Source organism: Eupeodes corollae, chromosome 1 (assembly GCF_945859685.1).
Source record: "Eupeodes corollae chromosome 1, idEupCoro1.1, whole genome shotgun sequence".
In the NCBI taxonomy this organism is placed as follows: domain Eukaryota; kingdom Metazoa; phylum Arthropoda; class Insecta; order Diptera; family Syrphidae; genus Eupeodes; species Eupeodes corollae.
This window is the reverse complement of record NC_079147.1, coordinates 107,079,589-107,096,018: the sequence shown is the minus strand read 5'-3', so window position 1 is coordinate 107,096,018 and position 16,430 is coordinate 107,079,589. Positions and strand designations below refer to the sequence as shown.

Below are 16,430 nucleotides of genomic sequence, written 5' to 3'. Positions count from 1 at the left end.
CATGGTCTTATTTTTTTTTGTAAGTTGGGAAAAAGAATACAATTTCCAATTAAAGATTTTAAGTGAATCGCAAAAAAAACATTCAATCAATATGAAATTAGTTGCAGTTTTGCTTAAAGTCTTGCACCAAAGTATGGTTGAATACTTTTACTTTTTTTAAGTCTTTTGTATTGGGTTAAAAAAAATTAGTAAAGTCTATTTAAATGTTGAGAACATTTTATAAAAATCTATCGGGTCATTTATCAGACAAATTTTGACCAAAAAACTTGTATGGGGTCTTCTGTTATTTTTCGTATTAAAAATTATTAACACAATATTCCAATTTTGAACTCAATTGACCCAATGGTTTAGACTGTAGGGGCGATATAGACTGACGACACAATCTCGGACCTACTCTTTTCAATTTCTCTTTCATCGTAGAATGTCATATGTTTGATTAAAATCTTGAGTTAGACATTTTTTTAATTCAAAACATATATACATAATTAGAAACCTTTATTGGAAGTAAATGGGTTCCTTGATTATTTTTCTAAAACTGTTATTTCATATCCTACAATAAAGTATTTTTTCCTATCTTTAATTTTTTTTAAATTTTTGCTTTTTTAAATTCTTTGTAACTTCTTTGAAATACAATTTAAAAACAAATTATTATATTTATGTTAATTTAAATGGAAACACCTTAACATGAATATGCAGTTAATTATTATTAAAACACTGGACAGCAAAATGATGTTCTTGGCAATCAAATTGCACTTTTCTAATCGGTTTAATTTAAATCCGGCTCTAAAATTGAGACTTTTTTTAAAGTTGAAAAAAAAAACAAGGCAATCTAAAGTCATGAAATAGATTTTTTCAATAAAGTTCTTGATGGTTTTTCAGATTTATAATTCATTCTTCAAATTTCACCTATCTTAAACAAATCTTAATGTCATGTTAATTGTGCTAAAACATCAAGTTTTATTTTTGTTACGAATCCGTTGTCTAAAATACATATGTAAGTTATTTGCCATCTTATTCACAAACTTTGCCGCTATAATAACTACTTTTGCCAGATCTCTTCTACCGTCTCGACACTTTGCTAAAACACTGTACAAATTCACATCTAGTATTAGGGGCTGGTTAGAAACAATGTATTCAAAGTTTTATTTAATTTATAAATCCATTTTAATTATTTTATTGGTGAAATTTCATTTTACTGAAAAGATGACTGCCTAATGCCAAAAAACTCCATTTCGTTTCACTGTTGGTGTTCTAATTTTTTACTGTTCTGATCACAACGTTAAAAATTTACTGATAAAAGTAAAAAAATTGTCTGAGGCATGAAGCTCGATGTTATGATCGAAAGAAAACAACATTTAATGACATAAATTTGCTGATTGCTATAAACGCTCATCAGTAAAACATTTCAGATTCCTCCTGTTTCATATTTTACTGATTAAATTTTTTTTGAGTGTTTTTGATATATAATATAGAAAAAAAAACTTACAAGCATGGCATAAGAGCTGTCTGCCGAATATTATCAAGACAGTAACATTGAGAAAAAATAATTTTGGAATATAAAATAATGAACATACATATATACATAATATTACAAAAATGTGATAACCTTTTTAAACGTTAATTTGTTAAAGTGGCAAGTAATTTAAAGAAGAAAAAGAATAGTTAACAATAAATATGTGTACTATGAAAAAAGAAAAAACAAAATTAACATTTAAGTACTTTAAATGATTGTTCCAAATATTTAAGTTAAGTACTAGTAATTTCCAACCACGTTCAAAACACGTTAACATTCTTCCGACGAAAAGAAGCTTTTATCAAAATGAAGTCTACGGATTTGTTGTAAAATAGGACAAGTTGCTAAAAATGGTAAACATCTTCGTTTTGGCTTGAGTTGCAGAGTGAACAAATAGCATTTATGCCAGTTTCATGTGACCTGTAGTTGACCTCAAGAGTTTTAGTCCGTATTTTGAATATCGAACTTATATCAGAAGCAGAAACGTCCTCACAGAAATAACTATAATCACCCAAAGTCAAATTAAAACGGCTATAGGTTGCTCTAGAAAGTGATTTCCTATCCCTTTCGAGATTAATTTTGTACATTTCCACACCAACCATCAAAATAAAGTTGTAAAAAGTATTTCTCCATTCTTCTTGCTAAATTATGTGCTGTGGCAAGAGTTTCCCAATTTCAAAAAGGGAAATTTTCGCAATGGAGTGATATAAGCAAGATTTGCTTTAGGTTACTATCAGGTCTATTCATAATTTTAATAAGATAGTCTGCGTTGGCCTTAATGATTTCCTAACTTCGGTTGGCAGTTTGGAAATAAATAAGTAAAGTTCTAATTGGCTACGCACGCCGCCACACCACCCCGCTTTACAGTTTGGTAAAAAACATTCAAATCACTTCGCCTTTTTACATTGTTGTTTAATAATTAACCAACAAATTATCAAAAGGGACAAAAAATTACCTTGGAACATCTAGATAATGTTTTCAAATTTGAATGTATTTTCTCCGAATTAATCTTAAAGCATTTAGTAAAGGCATAAACTACCTATACTGTTAACTCAACGATAATCGTGAAAAATATATTTTTGTGAATAAATAAGTAAAATTAAAAGAAGCGCTTTGAAATTTTGTATTGGAATTGAACAAATTTCCATAATTTATTCCTCCTTTTACAACATAATGTTTTACCCAAACAGAGATGATACGAAATTTGTTTGACATTTAAACATAACTGTATATTATATTAATCGAGGATATTGAGTAGGCATTTTCAATATTACATAAATAGGGGTGTTAAAGTTCATAAAAAGGTTACGATCAATAATATTGAAAAAGATAGTAAGTTTATTGAAATATCCTGTTCAAAAGTCAAAGTTTAAAAAAGAACATAATATGTACATTATATAATATACCTACTCGTATAGTATTTGTAAAAGAGAAAGTGAAAATAAGGTTAAAATAAAATACAGTCATTATTTTTTTTTAAACCAGCGATTTAAGTTCCGTCCTTTAATTAATAATATTTGATTAATTATACTTAAACAATGAATCTTTTGAATATGTCAAATCGGGATGTTTTGGGTTACTTTTCTGGTTGTGGGTAAATAAAACGATGTTTCAAGCCAATTTTATTACTTAGAGCAGATAATTATGCAATCAAAATTTGAAAATAAAGCTTTTTCCTGTGGAGATGTATTGCAGGTAGTTAAATCTACATGAAACACCTTGGAAGTCATTATCTTCTTTAGTTCTGAAGATATTAAGTTCAAAATTTATTGGTTAATATTTTTTCAGGTTTTTATTTTTTTTTTCAATTGGTTATAGCTTTAAATAAGGACGTTAATAATTTGGTTTTGTTATAAAAAAAACTAGAGTCGAAAAACAATTTTTACCAGTTTTTATTTTTTTGTTTGTAAAAAAATCCAATTTTTCCTCAAAGTTAAATAAATGGTAATAACAATATTTTGTGTAGAATCAAAAAATGTTTGGTTAAAACTCTTTTGGTTCTCGAGTTATTCGAGAATTTATTACCTAATTTAAGAAGGATTTTTGGAAGGTTTTTACTTTGTATGAAAACTGCCCATTAGAGTTAATTAAAGCCAATACTTTATATTGATAACAATATCTGTATAAAATAGATTCATTTTAAAGGCTGCAAAACGAGATTAGATTTATATTTAGATTGATTTTATTTAAACATAAATTTTTAACAAAAATTTGGTCAATACAATCAATATGATGCATGGCATTGCCGCCTGCCTGATTGACAACTAAAAGTAAAGCTTTATATAGATTAAAAAAAGAAAGTGAAGTTTAAGTTTAAAACGCTTCATTTAAAATATGATATCTATAATTAAGTGCTGTTTTGTAATATGCATATAACTTTGTGACTTCCATTTCCTGTAGAAGGCTTATGATTTCTGAATTTGAAAGAAAGTCACTGCCTAGGATAAGTCTTCTTACTTCTGTCACTATCGCACATCGCCCAACAAAATGAAAAACATCCTCGCGCTCATTCAAGTTGCACAGGTTGCACAAAATCGATAAGTCATTGCGGTGAAGAATGTAGTTTAGATTAAGGAATTCTCCTCTTAGCCAGAACATGCACGAAATTTGTTCAATGGTATATTTGTCATGAAAGTAGTTTCTTTCCCGGAGATCGTAGTTTAGTCTACTGTATATCATACTGTGCAGTGAGCCTTTGGCTTGCTCCGTGTATTGTTCTCTTGAACAATAGCTCGTTCATCCAGACGAGCTATTAGGCGATATAAAGTTGGTTTCCAAGAGGAGGTTACTGTAGTTTAGGTCAACATCCCCCTGCTCGGCAAGTTCTAACCAGTCTTTAAACCATCCACTTCAGGATTGGATTGTTTGAAGAACTACTTTTTTTGGGGGACGATAATTTGGCATATCCAGAGCTTTGAGGATGTAATCGATGTGCAGCTTGAGTGTTTTTATAAATAAAGGCGATAGACCTGATTCCAACATGATCACGATGTTTGACGTACTCGAAGGAAGGTGGAAAGTCTGTTTAATGTAAAATCTAAGCAGTTTTTCCACTTATTCATATTTCCGACCTCCCCAGCTTGTGCCGCATAAAACATAACTGATTCCGATACAGCTTCGAAGACGCTGAATTCACTGGAATGTGTAATTTCCTTATTATTAAAATATTGCTTCCCTGCTACGTTTATAGCTGTTTTCGCCTTAACAAGTTTGTCAGTAATATGTTTTTCCATGCTCAAGTTCTTAGTAAAGCAGACTCGTAGATATTTGTATTCTTTCACCAACTCTACTCTTTCACTTTATAGTGGCATTCTTCCTCCGCCATTCTTAAAAACCATCACTTTGGATTTACTTAAATTTACCAATACTTTCCACTTTTTACAATATTTAGCAATCTTATTTACCATTAGCTGAAGGGACTGCGGTGTATACGAGAGAAGGACAATGTCGTCAGCGAAAAGAAGAGCTTTAAAGTTAAAAATGCCGCAAAACTAATCATTCCGAAAATATTTGAGTCAAACCCCAATTTTACTAATTTTCAGTAGTATTCTTTTTAGGATTCTATTTTTTGAAAAAATTAATTCGATTTTTCAAAAAAAAAAAATAACAGATTTTCAAAACGTTATTCTTGATTATATAGAATTATTTTAGAGTAAAAATTGTTTCTTGTTGGAAAAATGGTCGGAATGACAGCAAATTTTGTTCAGTATTTTTGATCGAAAAAACATTTTTCGACGTTACAAGGCCCCTATAATCTAAATAAAAGGTTTTAAGGGAGATGTCTGTGCGTGACGTTTGGGAATCTTTTTTCGCATTCAATATCTCACTATCGAATAGAATTAAATTTTATATTATATATTGTGACGTGATACCAAACTAAGATAATTTTGAAAAAATACAAGTAATGTTGATTTAATCAAAAAAAACTGAAAAAAAATAATTTTCACTCTGAATAATTTACGAACAGAAACGTTTTTATTTCCAAAATAATTGTATGCGACGTATAATACCGTTTTTGGCATCTAGTATAATTTTAATAAAAATCAAATCAACAGTTTATTTACAAAAAATTAAAACCTAAACAAAATATTACTAAAACTTGCTAGAAATTGATTTTCGACTTAATTATCCTTTTCAAAATTATAGGTATTGGCTTTAAACTAATTTAATCTTATAGAAAATATCGTGTTCGGCATTCAGTAAAATTTTTATAAAAGTACGACAGTCTGTTTTTATTCATACAAAAAATAATACGCAAAATTGGTAAAAATTAATATTCGATTCTCGATCTCTCGTGAATAAATGAAGGTATCGACTTCAAAATGATTTCATTGTGTTATATTTTATTAGAAAAATTCACTATGTATTTGTTTATATAAGAAATAAAAACTTTAAAGAAATGCTACTAAAATTGATAAAAATTAGTTATTGATTAAAAATCTCGTCAACAAAAATAGATTTTGAAATCAAACTGTTCATCATATGCAAAACATCGTTGATAAATTTAAGTACATTTTTTTTTAGAAAAATTCAACTGACAACTTTTTTTAAAGAAACACGAAAACATCAAAAAAACTGAAACGACTCAAGTATTAGGAGAACAAAGAAAGATATTGACTTCAAATTATTTATCTCACACAAAATATTGTTATTTATATTACCTTAAAGTTAAGCTAGACAAATGGACGGAATGGAAAGTTTTCAGTGTGGGTCGCATCCCAGTCTCTTTTTAAGCTACTATGTGTATAACAAAATTAACTTGAAGTCGATATGTCTACTGGTTCTTGAGATATAAACGATGAAAGGAGCTTTCCGAATGTTTTTTTTATTTTAAATTTATTTTTATTAATTCAATCTTATACCTAGCTAGCTAGACCAAAAATTATAAAACTAGTCTAAATGAAAATAACTTACAACTAACCATTAAGGTCCCATACGGACACTCTAAGTTAAACTATAACACTTAATACTTATGCCTTTCGGCCCTAAGATCTATTTTACTGTAATTCATTTTAAAATTTTTGTTTTATTAGAAAATTTGAAAAAAAACGTTCAGAATGTACGGACGTATGTATGGTTGTAAGAAGACATCACTCTACAAATCATAGATTTTAAAATCGCCAAATCGGGTCGATTACCATAACTTTCTATGGGAATTAATGAGTTATCATTTTCTTACAAGTCAAATTAAAAACGTACATACATATCTATATTAATAAACTCTAAATAACTGCATTTTAATATACACAGTGTTGGAAAAAATAATAGAAACAAGTTTAGTCATCATTTTCGATACATAATATTTTTTTAACAATTAGGTAAGTCTTTTATCGTTAGTCTTTCTATATTTAAATCGTACCTAATAAAGCTCTCAAATGACAAAAATTATTTTGTAAAAACAACTTTTTGTTTTCACTTAAGGGTAAAAAGTTCGGAGCCAATGATGAATTCGTCTGGAAAAATTATAGAAACAACCTAAGGTAACTGTTATTCTAACGTAAGGATCCATTTTTACTTGCGACATATAGGAACTATATGGTAAGTTTTTTTTTTAATTTTCTCTAAATTTTAATTTTAACTTGGCTTCTTTTAATACGGAAAACATATTTTTGTATTGCTCAGGAAAAGTACCGCTCATAGAACCGTTATTTTGATTTTTAATTTTCTTAACAACTTATGAACTGATTTCAATAATTTTTTTTTTGAATTAGCTCTTATATTAACAATATTTCATTAACAATATTTGATTATCAAAAGTGCAATTTTTTATTGTTTGGATTTAAAAAAAAAAATACTGATTTTTTTTTTTTAATTCTATATCTCAAAAACTGGTCAACGTTTTTTACGAAATCCAAATGAAGAGCGTATATTTACAATTACTAAACAAACAACTGCATACCAAAAATATTTTTAGAACAAAATTGAAAAATTTTATATGCACAAAATTAATTTAAAAATAAACCGCTCTTGCTTAAATGTTTGTTTGATATTTGAGTCAAAAATCAATTTTTACCAACTTTTATACATTTTTTTTGTAGGATTTTATTTTTTGTAAAAAAACTGTCAATTCGATTTTTCTCAAGATTAGTCCTAATGTTGAAAACAATATTTATTATAAGAAAAAATTAGCTAGAACCTATTATCTCAAAGTTTTGAAAAGATATTTGAGTCGAAAATCAATTTTTACCAACTTTTATAATTTTTTTTTTAGGTTTTAATTTTTTGTAAAAAAAACTGTCAATTCGATTTTTCTCAACATTTTTCAAAATGTTTAAAACAATATTTCTTATAAGATAAAATAAGCTTGAAGCCTAAATTTCAAGTTTTTAAAAAGATATTTGAATCGATGTTCAACTTTTACGAACTTTGAGTAATGTTCTTTTAGATTTTTATTTTTTATAAAAAAAAACTGTCAATTCGATTTTTCTCAAAATTTTATTAGATGTCAAAAACATTATTCTTCGTTGCACAAAATTGTTTTAGAGATGAAATCATATTTCAGTCGTAAAATGTTGGATATCTATCGATATCTCTTCTGGTTCTTGAGCTATGGAGAACGAAAAAACATCGCGAACGTACGGACGTATGGACGTACAAACGTACGTACACACGCACGCACAGACATCTTTCTAAAAATCTTTTATTTCGACTCTAGGGACCTTGAAACATCGAGAAATGTCAAAATTTTCAATTTGACAAATCGGACCCATTACAATAACTTCCTATGGGGAGTTAAATATGTTTAAAACCAAGGGTTTTTTGATTTATAAATAGCATCTAAATTTTTGAAGACAAACTTATTTTTCAGGTAAAATTTTGAATCTTAAAATATTTTTTTTTTAATTATTTTAACTGTATTAAATGCAACCCCCTCCCATCTCACCTGATCAAATCCTATTCATGAGCCCGAAAGAGCGCATTATTTTGACAAAATTTTAACAAGAATCCTATCTTTTATCGACATTAATGCATCTGGTACATATTTATGTATTTTTATAACTATTACTATTGTAAATACCAACGATGGCCATTACATCGGAATAACGAATATGATATATTTAATCAACAATCTATTTTAAAGTGTCTATCAAGAAGTAATATCTATATATATATTTATATTTTTTAAAACAAACTTATTTTACAGGTTTATTTTTAAATCTTATATAGGTAATTTGCGTTTTATTTTGTATGCAAATAGGCGTTTTTCGTTTGTTTACAGGTTTGTCAGATGTTTTATATACGATACTAAACAAAATGTTTAAAAGTCGTCTATAGTTTTAATAAATAAGGGTCGTGGTTCCTTTGAACGCGAAGTGATGAAAAAACTAAGACAAGCTGGACAAACGGTGGTTGAAATTGCAAAAACCTTAAACTGTTCGAAAGAAAAAGTATTTGAAACTCTACATTCAGGCCCAGAAGAAGAAACAAGATGAAGAAAAAGATAAACTTCTTCGCGTTTTGATACACTATTAATAAGAATATGTAAGAAGAAACCATTTCTTTCTTTAAGAGAACTCAAAAAATTAATTAAACGGATCATTGGCAGCTAGAACAATAAGAAACCAACTTATAGAAGCAAGTCTTCCTGTTAGAAGTCCACGAAAAGTGGCATTTTTTGACCAGAAGCACCCCTCAAAATTATCTAGTAAATACTTACAAAAATAACCATCATTATCTAGTAAATACTAACAAAAATAACCATCACAATCCCCCGGCCTAAGCCCAATGGAACACTTATGGTGTTAAAAAAATAGTTGTATTTAAACAATATTCCTATTCCTCAAGTTCGTGTGACCCAGTCGTTCACTTAAATTGTTCTTGCTTCATAATCTTTTGATTGTACTATATCCGTACTTAATATTATAAATGCGAAAGTAACTCTGAATATTTGTCTGTTACTCAATCACGCCTAAACTACTGAACAAATTTGCATGATATTTGGTATGAAGATATTTGTATATCCGAGAAAGGACATAGGCTACTTTTAAGACCGGAAAAATGACTCAATCCAATTGGAAAATTAAGGTGAGCCGATCGCTTTTATACCTAAACTATACTGAATAAATTTAAATGAAATTTGATAAGGAGATGGTTTAAGACTTAAGAAAGAATATAAGTTACTTTTGACATCGGGAAAAGAACGCAAATCCATGGAAAAATTACTTTTCAAGGAATCTGATTGCTTTCATTAATCAATTACCAAAGATTTGAATAATACGTGGGTAAAATTGGTATTACGTGAAAACAACGCATTCCCAACCCTTGTGAAATAAGTTGTCGAACATGTTAAACTTATGATACACGTATATTAACGCGGGCTTCGCGCGCCACGTGCCTCAAGCCCTCAACGTTAGACGGAAACTGTGGCTTCCACCAAGTTCCACAAATAATAATTTTAAACCTAAACTTTGCTATGCTCAACTTTCACCGCCAAACACGAGCCATATAGGTACAACACTTGATTCACTGGGGCTGTCTTCTATTTCTGATAATTCTGTTTCGACTGAGGCATGGTGCAAGTGCCCCTATTAGTATCACTTGAATAGTAATATCTCGATTTTTGAAATCTTTCAAGAATTCACTTCACTGTACATACAGAATGTATTTTAAGTTTCTGATTTCATTAAATGAAATTCCGTTTAAACTAATAAATATTATAATGTATGTATTTGCAATTCATATAAATAACTAAAATCTAAGAATTATTTCAAATTCTATAAATAAATTTAAAAAAAACATTATAAAAGTAAGCACAAAAAAACTCTTGTCAGAAGTGGGATTCGAACCCACGCCCTCAGAGAGGACCAGAACGCTCAGTAGCCCAATTTTTGTTTGCACATTGGACAAGATTTCTCTTGAGTCTGGCGCCTTAGACCGCTCGGCCATCCTGACATATAAATTACTGTTATCTATGTCTACACTCAACACATGAACCTTGTTCGGGTTGAAAAAATAACAGAAATAAATAATATATACAAACAATTTTTCAAATGAATTTATTTATTGACTACATACATGTACATATTTATTTTGTTATTGATATCTAATATACACGTTGAATTTGTAGAGCTATTTTTGGAAAACATACTTTGATTAATATATCTCATAGCTGAATCGATAAAAAATGAGATGCAGATACCTTCAAATACATTTTAAACAAAATTAAGGTTATCTTTAATAAGGCAATATAGAACTTATCCTCGTTTTTGTCAATATTTGGTTTGGTTAAAGTGTAGAATATGTCTTGTTTACAGTCAAAACATTTCAAAAACCAAAATATATTTTCTCCGAAGTCATGTTTTAGAATTATATTCTAGGCTAGCGACAGTCATTAAATCCCCATTGCGACATGAAGTTATAGGTTTGGATCAATAGCTTTATTTAAGAGACAAAAAGTAAAGATTATGTAGGTTGTATTCTTATAGTAAACCATTTGTCGTTTTTATGTCTAATATAAACAAATACAATTTGGATGAATTAAATAATTATAAAGTCAATATCTTCTATTAATCACGAGATATAGAGAATTGAACATCAATTTTTACCAATTTTATATTCTATTTTTTGTAGATTTTAATTTTGACCATTGGAATTTTATTAAAAAAAATTACTAAATGTGTAAAATAATATTGTCTGTCAAACGATTTTCAAAGAAAAATATTGAAAAATTGAGGTTTTTTTGACAAATAAAATGCCATTTATATATTTGAAGACAAACTTATTTTACAGGTACAATATATTTTTAAATCTTATATAGGTACTTTTTTAAACAGGCTCTTTGTATAAAGGAGCAAGTTCGTGCGATCCAGTCTTGCATTTTATAATATTTTCAAAGTGATTTTCCTTTAAATTCAAACATTTTTATGATCTTACAAAACTATAGAAATCCACCTTTTGAAGTTAATTTGCTTTAAATGCTCTAGATCAGAGATTTAAACACGAATGTCATGAATTTAAATATCCCAAAAACAGCAAAATTGAGGAATTACCCGTGTTTTGTTGGAAAACTATCAATAGTATAGTAGGATCTTACACCAATAACAAAAACATTATCCGTAGTATGAATACTGTTTTTTTGAATAATGGGTTTTTGACATTTATACGAGTCTCCAATTGATCTCATGTGATTTAGTTCTCAAATGTTGGTACGATTGATATTGCATTTGTATCTCGATGGCTGTGTTCGTTGAGTAGTTGTGCATTTGGAATCATGTGTTCTCCATTGGCGAAACAAATCAATCTGCTACTGTTGATATTATTTAGTTTTGTAAATGAAAATGGACTAACTGGACTTATTTTACAAGAGAAAACAATAGAAAAGATTATTAAGTTTTGTTATGTTTCCACCAAAGGTTTATCTCAGTTTAGACAAAAAAAACTTTCTGGTGTTTCCACCGCATAATAAGATTTAAAAATGATTACGTTTGACAGCACTTTCTAAAATGCAAATGGTGTTTTGATGTTTCTTATGAAGTGCAAGTGGTTAGTTGATTCGTGTTAAACAATAAAGAGCTGAATAGTTCAGCACCATATACAAATATACTAACAACTCTAAGTGCAATTTTTTTCTAATTTGACTGATGAAAATAAAACTGTAATTTTTGTACACAAATATGCAAATAAACTGACCATAATGCATTATCTGTAAAACCAACTCCTCCACATAGGTTTTTCTTCACAAATTTTGACTACATTCCGGTCGGAGAATCAAGCTCATTTTAACACCATTCAGGTATATACAGAATTGAGGCGAGCCTTGACCACACGTCAATGTAGTAGTTTACGAACAAGCCCCTTTCTTGAAGTTTATATTTTATTTTAAAGCTGCAATTGTTAAATGATCTTTTTTTAAAGAATCTTAATTTCTAAATGTTTTCTTAATATTTCTTCTTGAAAATTGTCCATTTAATTAGTTTTAGTTAGTGTTTTTTGATAAGCTAGTTGTAACTTTTGATTTTCACAAAACTTTCTTCTATTTGTGTGTTTTTTAATTATTATTCTGGCAGATCTTCTTTCAGTATTACCAATTTTTAAATACAAAAATCTGGCTATGCCGATGGATTCTCTTGAAAATTTTCTACTATACTATTTATAGAATGCCAAAAAAACACGGGTATTATGTACTTAAATGCATTTTTTTCCTTAAATTCAAGAACTAACTCTCTCTGGAAGTTTTAAATTTTGTTAACTCCCTCAAGATCGACATATTTTCAAAAGGTTCACGGAAAAGAGGAATTTTTTTGGAATTTATCTTCAAACATCAGCATCAATCTACGAATAAGCAGACTGATAAAGTATTAACGATGGTAATAATAATCTCCAGAAATTCAATTCCGAAAAAATACGTCAACAAAATTATTCATAACGTATTCTGTTTTATTTTCCTACACAAAAAAATACATTTTTTTTGTTGCTTGTCTAACCGTTTTAACCGTTATTTAAACGGTTATTGCTCTAGATAAATAGCCAGCTGCTTTCCTCCGCTTAAAAAATTCAACCGTAATACTAGCGGTTCTAGAAACACTCAACAGTGTATCCCCAAACCCAACTTCACTTTACTGCACATACTGTCAAATACAGATATTTACTTTTTAGCCGTACTAAGCGAATGTGAAATGGCTTAGTGTTTTAAAATTCAAAACCAATATGCACTGACATCTCCTTTCAAACCCTCTCTTTTCCTATTGCTTAAAATGGACAGGTTCAGGCGACATAAGGGACTTGAAAGTAAGGCAAGTTTCTAGGATCTGATTGGCCAGCTGCCAAAACATTGCCTTCCAATTAAGGCAACTTTGTTAGAAAGTTGACTGGAAAGTTAGTCAAGAAAAATCTCCTTAACTATCAAGTGAAGTCTACTCATGTCAAAATGACAGTTGATCCTGTTTTTTCATTCAACTGAAAGCTGAACTTTATTACTCTATGCTTTATTTATTTTCTGCACAACTTTATTTAATGCTTTCTGTAAAAGGTTTCCTTGTCAATTTTGAAAAGAAATAACTAATATTTCTTTACAATACAAAATGTACAAAATGTAATGTTCGTACTTTTAGTACTATGAACTTAAAGTAGAGATTTGCGAAGTAAAGTTCTTAGTTTGAAAGTCATGGCGCTTGATAAACTAACTAGTTCCTTTGTTAAAATTTACGTTCAAAGAATGAAGTTGACTGCAAATAAAGTCCTTATTGTGTCCTAAACCTGCCCAATGTGTCTCTCCCTAATAAGGGTATTAATGTCCCCTTGAGAGGATGCTTATTATAAAAATAAAAGAAAAGAAATGCCAACAAGAACAGAATATAATGTTTTTGGAAACACATTTTCTAACATTTCTGCTTGAAATGTACCCCTCTAATGTAACCTTCTAAACTCTCGTAATTTGTCTCTTAAATATGGCATATTTAGAAAACTGTGGGAAACTTGAAATGCTTTCATATGCAGGGAGCAGTCCATATTAAATAGTTAGACCAAATCAACCAACAGTGTTCTAAAATAAACTAAAAACTAAAGTTGTCACTTGAGCCCTTAAAAAATTTAAAATAAAGGCTATGACACACTTTATGTTATTTTCAATTTTGTCAGCCATCTTAACAGAACATTAAAGATCAATTTAAAGCGGTTATCAAAAACTCGTTAAAGTGGGTTGACCCCCCCCCCCCCCCATTAAAAGTCTGGATCTGACCTTCAATACACCTATAAACTTCCCCTACAGTGAATTACAACGCAAGAAAGAAAATTTATATTTGTCGATCTTTCATAGATTTTTCTAAATTAATCAGTGGTTTTAGTGCGGTAAGAATCATACACTACTGGGCACTTATTCTTACGTCAGAAATTCCATTTCAAAATACAAGTTCAAATAGTATCATAAACTATTTTTACTATAACTGACTTCAAATGATTATAGGTAAAAGTAAAAATCTCCTATCTACAATTTTTGCTGAATATTTCAGCCTTTAATTCAAAGATTCCAATCAACTACACGATTGCCATCACAACCTAACCTTTATATTTACACAAATCTAACGCTGAGCCCTTTGATTAGAAACCCCATGTTGTGTGTGTTTTGTGTGAATTCTTTACTTGGCCTATAATAAACACTTCTAAAGTTTAAACCTTTGAATCTATATGAGTATAAGTAAAACCTGAGACTTAAATAATTTATATCAAAAGGTCAGTTCATTGCATATGTGGCAAAAAAAGACCATAAAAACGTTTTTTAAGCATTTATTTTTGTGTACTTCTATACTCGAGATGGGGTTGTATACTTTAGCCAACTTCAAGGCTCTTCATAAAAAGTGCACCCTAATGGTTATGTAGACGAATAGACGTGTATACAAACAATTTATTCAAAATTATGCATATACCTATACTGGTCGAAATCACCTCCTATTCCAAAAGTCCCATCATATAGGTGACACCGGCTTACTCGAACTCGCCCCTATTTTATATTCTAGTTGATGTGGCTTTTGTGGAATTAGAAATACCAAATAATTCACCTTAATCCGAATCCAATGCATATTATGTATGTACGTACGTACGTCTTAACTTGTCAGATATAATTTTTTAGTTTATATAGAAACTTGAGCATTGCGCCAACACCAACCACCACCGCCGCCGTTGCCGCACTGTATATGACTTTTTTGTACCTTTATATGTAGCAAAAAGTTTAGTTTAGGGTAGGTTCCCTTACACCATATCATGTACGAAGGAGCGTATAGCACACATTTTAAAATGCTTTATAAAAAGGAACCATCTCCTGCTGGCTGGCTGCCTGTATCCTACGTGTACACATAAAAACCCTGAATTTTGCTAATTTGCCATTGATTTTTCAAGTGCTCATTAGGTGAAAGATTGTAAAGTTTCTTTTTTTTAGAAGGGTTCAGGTCCTTCTTGACACTTTTCTTAAGAATTTAAAAGAACCCTTCACTGATTTCCATTGATAACAAAAACAAAAAAAAAGTAAGAAAAGAATAGAACCATCTCCTGTCATAATAGAGGTTTTCCTTGACCCACAACTTTAGAATCAGATGCGTTATTCTCTTCCAAGAAGACGATAGAAAAGGATATTCTTTTCAAAAAATGTTGTTTCGTTGTTTTGTTTATGGTTTATAAGAAAAGAAAAAACCACTGTCAGTCTTAAGAAATGTGTCAATTTTTCCACAACATTTTTCATAAGCACCATCACACGTTTTCTAGCACCATCACCGCCGCCACTTGTCACTACACAACAAGCGGTGCGGTGGACTGGAAACAAAAAGACTCAAACACAACAAAAATATAATGAAAGAAACAGGATAATCAAGCTTCTGCCTACTGCCACTAGTGACACAATGATGTGAGATGTCCTTAAAGTGGACGCAAGCAAAAGAAGAATGCGGCCAGAGAACCGGCAGCGGCGGCGGCGGGCGACGACACGGTCGGTAGTATAGTGCTGCAGTAAAATATTGTATAGACAAGACTAAGGATGAGGAGGCCTACTCGTATGGTGATGATGGTGGGAGGCTTATGTTTGTTTATATATTTTTCACTTTAAACAAAACAAACTCATTCATAGTTGGCTTACACACATAAAATATTTTATAGAGATAGAGAGGTAATTAAAATTATTTCAGCATCACTTGTTTTCTCAACCATAAAACATTCATAAGGATCCCAAAGATCAAGGACACAATAATCATTTTTCTTTTCTATTTTTTTTATACAAACGACTGGTGGAGTCGGCTACGACGACAACGACGAGTAGGATCAGATATACATCAGGACAAAACATCAGAAAGAAACCAAATGTTTCCTTTTTCCGATTTTTTTTTAGAAAAGTTCGGTGCCATTGACAAGGTATAATGTATAATGTATAATGTCATCCCATTATGCCAATTATCCTGGCAGCCATTAAGGAATATGTCCATAATACCAGCACACA

General features: G+C 29.9%; 1 protein-coding gene and 1 non-coding gene across 2 annotated transcripts in view; both read right to left on the bottom strand.

The window, feature by feature from the left end:
• LOC129942475 (serine-aspartate repeat-containing protein C) overlaps positions 1 to 16,430 on the bottom strand; it is a 37,902-nt gene that overhangs the window by 20,888 nt on the left and 584 nt on the right. The gene's annotated exons all lie outside the window — the stretch shown is intronic.
• Positions 10,279 to 10,405, bottom strand: Trnal-caa (transfer RNA leucine (anticodon CAA)). Its single transcript has 2 exons — positions 10,368 to 10,405; positions 10,279 to 10,323 (listed from the first exon to the last, which is right to left on the bottom strand). It is a non-coding gene; the product is annotated as a tRNA-Leu (tRNA).